The sequence below is a fragment of the Oxyura jamaicensis genome, chromosome 2 (genome assembly GCF_011077185.1).
Source record: "Oxyura jamaicensis isolate SHBP4307 breed ruddy duck chromosome 2, BPBGC_Ojam_1.0, whole genome shotgun sequence".
NCBI classification, from domain to species: Eukaryota; Metazoa; Chordata; class Aves; order Anseriformes; family Anatidae; genus Oxyura; species Oxyura jamaicensis.
Genome location: NC_048894.1, coordinates 7,438,825 through 7,448,089, shown reverse-complemented (window position 1 = coordinate 7,448,089; position 9,265 = coordinate 7,438,825).

The following is a 9,265-nucleotide window of genomic DNA, read 5'->3' as shown; positions in this document are numbered from 1 at the left end:
TCTCTTTCTCTATGTTGCCTAGTCACCAGATTATACATATCAAAATGTCATGAAAAAATCTTCAGGCATTTGAAGGTGAAAAGAATTGCAAAACCTTCAAGGTAAAGGTGCTGGTCTGGGGATGAAGATGCACTTTCTAACTCTACCAGCAAACCTGTATCACATCCCGTTGCAGCACCTTCCTTCCTCTTCCTCAGCAGGACTGCAGGGATTACAGAGGCTCTAGGCAGGGATGGTTTGGATAATGTCAGCCTCAGCAGCACCAAGACTTCTGTCAGAGTGTCTGGACATGAACACAGCACAAACAATACTCTTGTGCTTTAATGTGGAATGATGCATAGCTGCATCTTCGCCGTTTGCTGGATCCTCCAGCATTTTGCTAGGAATACATAGACCCTTGTCAGAGAGGCATTGAACCACTCAAAAGCTGAACAGGACTGCCACTCCTGAAATATTCACAAATCAAAAGGCTGAGCTGTTTGCCACATCTGGGGAGAAGCAACGCAAACATTGTCCTATTAAATCTAATTGCACTCAAACAAGTATACAGAAGCATGAAGCTTTCAGGTTCTCATTTCTCATAGGCAAATGAATATTATCCCACATTATTTTCTCCTCTCAGAAGAAAAGGTTAAGCATCTATTTGATTGACGGACATCCTTGTGAGAACAGCACCGCAATATAGAAAAATGAGCAGATAGTGTTTAGCACCATATTTTAAAGTCATGCCTAAAAATGCAGGCACAGAAGTGCACTTGAAAGACAGCAAGGTGAGTCAGACATTCAGCAATTACATTGTACTTAAAATGAGTGAGCAGGTTGCTGCTGGGAGGTCATGCGAGATCGCTTTTTCAAGCAGTGTTAAATGAAGCAGTTGCCTCGTGTCTTTCTTCGGAGCTGTTCTGTGAAACACAGCATCTAGTAATTCAACGGTGAAATGAAGAATAAGGCAAAGAGTTGTTGGAAGAAAAGCCTGGCCATGTCCATTTGATTCCATTTGCAGGGCCATGGACAAGAAAAGATGAAAGATGACTTTGTGTGTAAGTCAGCACACCTCTGCACACCTCAGCTCTCTGCTGAAGGATGAAGAGGGACTCTGAGAGGGACTTCTCGTGCAGAAACTTTGCATCATGGTGAGGCTTGATTTCATGCACTGAGGTTTAATTCTGGCATTCACTGATAACCAAAGTAACCTGGATGCCAATGGTGTTCCAGTTCCTCTGCTGGAAGCGTAATATTGTTATCAAAATCATGATGCAGCTTCTATTATAGATGCCTTTGTGTATCAAGAGAGATATTCAGCATATGCAAGGACTACCCTGGTGTATCCATCCCCACTGTGTATTTTGTCCAATATTATTACCTGGGCTCACTATTTTTCCTGTCTTCCTTCAGTTTAACAATTCCCAACATGAGAGCAAGAAATATAGCTCTCCTTCCTACATTGAAAGAGAGAGACATTTCTGAAACAGCTCGGTCAAACCAATCTCCTCCAACCTTGATGTGAAGCACCACCTGCAACCCATGTGCAGTATTTTGGCTGGTTGCCTGATCCAGCTACAGATTTGCTGACCTGTGTCCAATATTTGTTCTGGGCCTCCCAAAGCTCTTAGTTCTTCCCAGATGTCTTCTCCTTCATGCAGTGCAGTTGTATTTAATCTTCCTTCAACAAACAGCAGCACACAGCCTTGGCACCATTTTCCTTGGCATAGTACATGTGCATAATGCAGCAATGGTCATTGTCCCAAAAGGCAAGGATCTAACGCTGATTGCTGTGAGAAAGAGACGTCCAGTGTGAAAGTTATATTCCAGCATATCTTTGTTCATTTATACATCACTAACTTTAAGCTGAATGCTCACAGAGTTTAAACAGCACTGCAAGTGTTGAGCCAACCTTCTCGTTTGTCCTTTGTGGCTGCAGTGAAAGCGCCCGATAACATTTGCCTTTTAATGGGATTTCAAAAGAGTTTGGAATCCTTTAATAAAACAAAATACAATCAACAGAAAATAAAGCTGCACTTTCAATTAACGAGGACAATTACTTCTAATTGTAGAGCTCATGCATTTTTCAAAAGAAGAGATATCATGTTGCCTTAATTGCTAGGTGTGTTGAATAGGCAATTAAAAACACATTAAATTTGGACCCACAGATAACATGAGCAAATTCCTGTCCTGAGCAGATTACAGTTGTGAATGTGCCTCTGTTTTTCCTTTACAACCAATAAAGGGTCTCCCTGGGCATATATTTCCTGGTTCCTCCATTATTGTCACTGTAGATAAGATATCAGCATTTCCATTACAAACAGCTGATATTCAGGGGGACTCAACTAAATGTTCCTGCAAGCAGAACTCTGCTGTCTTTCAACCCAAGAGAGCTGGCTCTGGGCTGTTTTAAAAGACTTTGGGTTGCTTGGTCTCCCTTTAGCCATGCAGCTGCTGCCCTCTGCACTGCAGGGGCCAAGCCCCAACACTTGCCCAGCAGTGAGCACTGTGTGGCTTCTGAACTGCAGATGAAGGAAATGCTCTTGAAGGAAATCTCCCTAACAGAAATATGCCCCTTTGCACCACCACACTGATGTATGCTTTAACCCACTGTAAGGACTACCTCATGATTGCACAAATTTGGTAGAAAAAAATAATTCACCTGATTTATCTTTCTTTCCTCTCATCTCAGCCCTACAAACATTGAACACATGAGCCAACTTCACAGAGGAACTTGCTACCCCTTGAACTGAAGCAGGCAAGCCCTGAAAAGCCATGTTCTTTTTCCACTAGACAGCATCATCATGGGATGAATTTACATGTAAATCCATTTGTGCTGCTATTTATCTGCAAAGCAAGAATGGCAAATGCAAAACAATAGCCACAGCTGCATGTACTTTGCAAATGGGGATAGTTTATATATTCCAGTTCCATCCCTCTTTCTCTTTAAATCCTACTTCCCTCCAACACCCTTTCTCAGTTAAAGAAACTGAAGCTGTCAGAGGGTGTTAAGAAATATAATTAGTAATTCCCTGACGTTACTAGAAGTTGGAAGGATAAAGTGTAAGAAAGCCTCCAGGACCCAAAGTTTTGGGTGTCCACTTCCTTGGCCTAAAATGCTGCAGGACTGGCAGAGGGGTGGAAGGGTGCAATCCAGGCCTTTCTGTTCTGCATTCATAACAGATGCTTGGAGATCCAGATTGCTGCCTCTGAAATTCCCAGTGTTAATGCACATTATAAAATTATTCTAGTTATTTTTCTGTTTATGCAGTCCTGTGAATTTTAGTCATACCTAAAGTTAATAGGTGACATCTTTAAGCAGAGGATAATAAATAAATAAATACATAAATAAATAAACAAACAAACTGCAATTGCCTTTTTCTGGTTAGGTCTGTGTTCAGGAAATCACATAGCATGTATTTCATTTATTGTGATTTATCATGTAAATAAACTTATTCCATCAAGACGTCTTTACCTGAACTGCTTGCATGCCTGGAGCTAAGACAGCAGAGAGCTGACTAGAAGTAAGACTGATCAGATGCTTAAAGGTAAGCCCATCTAAGTACCTGGCTGATTTGGGGCCTCTACTGAAACTCATTGTGGAAACCTAATTTATTAGGCTTTATTGATTTCTTGCCAGGACAATTTATAGAGCTGCAGAACCCATAACTTCATACAGAGATTCTTGTAGAACTAACAGAAAAGTCAAAGACAGATAGAAAGGGTCCTTGTGCTGATGTATGAGAGAGATAAGTAACTGGCTCCTACTTGTCTCCCAGATAGCACGTTTAGTTCTCCAGCAAAAGAGAGTTAGTGATGTGGTGCCTGCAACTGCCCTCAGGTCAGTCTGTACCTAGGTGATGGTAGCAGACCAAACCTGTTAATAGGATGTTATTGTCTGGAGCTGTGAGAGCTGTGATGACAGACCGTGATGGAGGGGGTGGAGGGAGCAATAGGTTTTCTTCCAGGGCTCTGACCAGTCAGATGGAAGTACTGCTAGGAAATGATTAATACCAGTCTTTACAAATACAAATAGCATTGCTTCTTAAGCCCATTAGACCAGGTCTGTTTTTCAAATACTTTATTTATTTCCTATGATATCCAAGACATACTTCATATTAATAGCCAAAACAATTGCTGCACAAATGAGAGCTTTGACAATAAAAAGTGCAAATTTGTTTATTTAACAGAGACCTAAATTTCATCTTGCTTTGCTAGATGGCTTTCAAGGCATTGTGTCCTCACTTTGCTGTCTAAATCCCCTGTACCCATCTGGCAGCCTCACTTTGCACTCTCAATTCTTTCCTAAAAGATGTTGCTCATTTTGGACTTCACAACACCCAGCCCATAGTGCCATAACTAACCAACAAAGCCTCAAGCAACAATTCATAGCAATGCAACTAACCTATAGAGACAGATTCTGAGTTGCTTTCAGATGTTGAAGGTGACTCCAAAATCTGCCCAGGAAGAAAATGTTGCCCACACTGCACTACATATCATTGTGCTGTGTTAACTGCTGGCTCTGGCTGATGCTGGCATTCCCAATGCTACTTCTGGAACAACATCCTGTGATTTCAGAGAACCTTGGAAGGACACCACTTCCAGTCACCATTCTCCAGAGCCACCTACCAGCTGTTAAGACCTCTCCCAGACTTAGAAGCTGAGGGGCATGCAGGAATCAGCTCTGAAACCAGGTCTGATTCACACAATGGATAAGGAGAACTGCAGATCTTCAGACCCAGAACATGTCAGTAGAACTGGCTGGGAATCTTTTGTTTCAAAGCTTCAGTCTTCTCAGGAGATGGAAGTTCATCAGAACCAAAGATATTTGAAGGATTCAGTTTCTCTGACTTCTCTGATCAGAGTATATTTATACCACCACTTCCAAATATTCAAAAGTATCTGACTTCAAAGTTATGAAATCTATTTCTTCAAAAACATGTTCAACCTTGGAAATTTTAATAAACTGATATTCAAATTAATATGCATGTATATATATTTAAAGGACAAAACTAAAAACTGAACAACATAACTAATAAAATTTGAATGGTTTGTGTTTCAATGTTTTTGAGACTGGGATATGGATTTTTCAAGATTGCATGTTTGCAAAATTTCAGGTTTTAATTTGATAGGAAAACCCTGAAATCTTTTTAATTCTGACAAATTGTTAATTCCTAGTCCACCATCTACTCAAGCTAGATTGGCAAATTCAAGTAAAAAATGAAAGTTGGACTTGAAATAGAACATTTCTCTGTGCTACCAAAGAGAGGGCAAACAAAGAGCCTCTTGTTTTGTATTGTATTTGCATCTAATATTCAGAAGCATTAGTACAGATAAAGATTTTAAAACAATGAATTTATGTATACATCTGGGGAAAAAAAAAAAAAAAAAAACTCCAATATTAAGTTGATGAATAAATATTTACCTGAAAAAAGTCATTTGGTACAAAATTTAAATATTCCATCTACAGTAAGCCAAGTAGACCAAGTGAATATTTCATCCTAGGGAAGGACTTTGCAGTGTGAGATGCATACATATCATGCATTACATTGGGGAGTGCTAAAATGTATTTATAATTCAAAGGATTGGACTATTTTAGAGAGAGAAGCAGCTTCAGTGTGGAGGATGAGATACCAATAAAAAGGGAAGTAATCCTGAAGAGCGCTGTGCTGTATTCCTAGAAAAGCAAGGCAGCAAAAGATAAACTGCAACCACAGGTGCATACTTAGTTGTCTGCCTTTATAAATATGTATCAACTAAAAACAAGTACATCTGGTACATCTGTCTCAATACATGTGTAAAAACCCAATCAATATGAAGGATAACAGAGTAGGGGTTTGGTCTGCTGCATGCACAGATGTTGTAAGATATGGATATGTTAATAGAAGTCTGGGATGGTAATGAGTGTATGGTTACTTCTATAAATACACACGTGTGGGCTGTTTGCACTGAACTTTGCTCTCCTGGGCAATGCTGAAGCAGCAGTTTGCCATTACTCTTCTTGACTGGGTCACTGCTAATCAATAGCTATCTAAATCTGTGCTTCTAGGCCACAGGCAGTCTGATGCCTTGTGTAAACATTTTTCAGGTTCAATTAACAGCCAGGTCTGTTGTTCTCCCCTTCCCTTGTCTTGCTGTTGCACTGAGCACAGTGTACTATTTATTATACCTGTAGTTGTTCTCTTCAGATGATGACAAAGGGAAAGGCACCTCAGCCTCCTCTATCAGTGAGATTTCCAGGCTTGGTGATCTGCTCCTAACTCCATTAGCTTCAGACCCGGTTCCCTCCTGTGTAATCAGTAGGGAATTAGTCTCCCTTTGTAAAAAAGCTCAGCTGGAAAAGGAGCATGTGAATATGGACAGGAAATAATGCATTGTGTGACCCCAGGTGTGTGGACAGACCAACTAAATGGAGCACACCTGCATGACAAACCATGGCTTGAAGGGCAATGAGGTAATAGTTTTGGTACCATGAATCATCTTTGTCAAAAGTTAATAGTCTGTTGCATTGCTCATTATTTAAATGTTTGTATAAAAAGTGATTTCCAATTAAGATATATAGGCTTATTTATATATACCCACACACACATATATATATATATGTTTCCACTGTCTGCCGGGAAAATTCCCTTTACAAAGAACAAACAATACAGTCAGAGCTTGAGTCAGCAACTGCACATTGCAAACACCTTTAGTGAATAAATTATCTGCTGGCCAACTGATACTGGCATTGCCAATAGAGTATACATGTTAACATTCTTTTTCAGAAGTGCTGCTGTCATGTTTTAATATCAAATAAGTGAATTAAGCAAATCTTCATATATGTTTGAGACTGAACAGGTCTTCCAGGGTAAAAAGAAAGCATGCCCGAGGCCAGGTTTGCCTCCAGGCTAGTCTGTGGAGATACATAGAAGACATAAGATGAATATAGAAAGAAACTAGCTGTAAGTCAAAAAAAGAGAGACAACTGAGAGGCAGTAAAGAGGCAGACTTGCAGGAGAAGCAGAAACTATTTAAAAATATGTGTTAAATACTTTTGGAGTAAATAGGTATGAACCATCCAAAAACAATTCAAAATTTCTTGTCAAATCTCACAGCCATGTAATTAATAATAAAAGGAGGCAATTAGCTTCAAAAGTGGAAGCTCTACCAAAATGTAGAGAAGGAGAACTAATTCTGACAAGTGTAATACTACTAGAAGACAGCACATAAAACAAAACCAAGGAACAATTTGCTAAATATCTAAAATGAGACCTTCATTACAAACAGCAGAAGCAGAAGGCCCACAAGAGACCTGTCATGACCAAGACAAGCAGTGCTTGGGAGGGGACAGCCGTCACAGGAAAGCTGAACAAGCCCTGTGCAATGGTGTTCAGATGGGAGGAAAGCTGAGGAATTCCCACCTCAGAGCTACATTTCATGGGAAGTGTGTTGGTAGAAATGAACCATCAAAGCAGCAGTAGATGGCAAACGTGTCCGAGGTCACCACAGAGTGGAACAACAAATCAGTGAGCTGCCTCATGCACTAAGCAACCTGTGGAAAACTATCTTAAAGACCATGCTTATTACATCCATGGCTACACCAAGGAAGGGTCAATACGGTTTATGCATCTTTTGTTAGAGCTTTGTAAGGAGTCAGCAAGCATGAGGAAAAATGTGATTGAGCTGATATAACATACTTAAAATTTTTAAGAGCTTTGGACAGCATCCCTTCCCAAAAGCTTTAAGAGAATCTAGGTAGACAGATAAGAAGAGAAACTATCTCCTAACAGCTTAATACGTACTTAGAACACAAGAAACAAAAAGAATAACAGATAACTTAGAGTGAAGGAAAGTTGCCAGAGAAGTCCCTCAAGGATCTCTTCCAGAGTTTGTTCTGCTCAGCATATTCATAAATGGTTTGGAAAATGGAATAAATAACACGGAATTATTCAGAATAGTCAATTCTGTGTTGATTTCAAAGTCTCACAAAAGGATTTCACAATGCTGAGTGACAGTGTGATAAGATTGCAGTCAAATTTAAATACTGATGAATACAAAGTAATGCATTTAGTTGAAAAAAAAAAAAAGAAAAAAAAGAAAAAAAAAAGAAAAACATAAAAACATAGCCACACGTTCAAAATTATAGGTTGTGGGAATTATAGAGAGGGAAGAAAAGCATAGGAGAGATCTCTACAGCAAGGCACTGTACAGACAATAAAAATTACAAATAATTATTCACAACGTCTTACTGCCCAAGAAATAGGCAGTCTGAAATAAAATGATCAGAATGAAGGTTTAACAAAAACAAATGAAATTATTTTTTCATACACTTCATAATTAAAGTGTAGAACTCTTTGCCACAGGAAACTGTAGAGAAAAAAGCAAAATATGCTCACAAGAGAAATTAAACTTACTGATAGAGAATTTGTCAATGCATGTTATCACTGGCTGAGAAATTCTTTGAACTGTTCCTTGCCAGGAGCTGGTAAGGTATACCCGATAAAGAGTATCCACATGACCTGTTCATCATCATCTCTGTGAATCACTAATAGGGACCAACTAAATGCATTCTGTTTAGCCCAGGCTGATGGCTCTTACATTTTTAATAACACCATCCTTAACCAGTTTTGCAAAGAACCACTAAACCAAACTGCTGTACATCTATATGAAAACTAGAGGAGGTATGGAAAACAAATAAAATTATATACTTTTTTTAAATTGCCAACCTACAGGAAAATTGATTATTCTCCTTGTTTTCTTATTGCAGCTATTAGTATCAAAACTGTAATAATAACAATTTTTTAAGCTTATATAATGCTATCCTTAAAAAAAAAAAAAAAAAAAAAAAAATGTAAAATCATAAAATCAACTTTCCTACAGAAAAGCTGAATCATGGACAAAGACAGTAACAAAATAAAGCAACCTATGTAGAAAAACAGTACATATGTGTTCTTCAAAACATACAACTTGGGAGTTGATTTGAAAATTATTGGAAATTATTATCCATATCTTAATCCTCATCCCTGCTTCCCCATTGCTGTGGCTTTGCCACAGACTTCATTCTTCAAAGCTGGTATCCTGTGTGGCAATACCATGAGCAAGTATCATGACCATCAGTCAAGAACTAAAACTGTCTTACTTGTCAGTAGAGATTCAATGTGTGGCTTTAACCATATCAGAAACAAAAAGATACAAACACAATCAAAGGATGGAATCAAATTGCAGATTCCATCCAATTACACAATTCAAATTCTTAAATCATATAAACCACAAGTCAGGCATTCCAGTTCAGTTTAGTTCA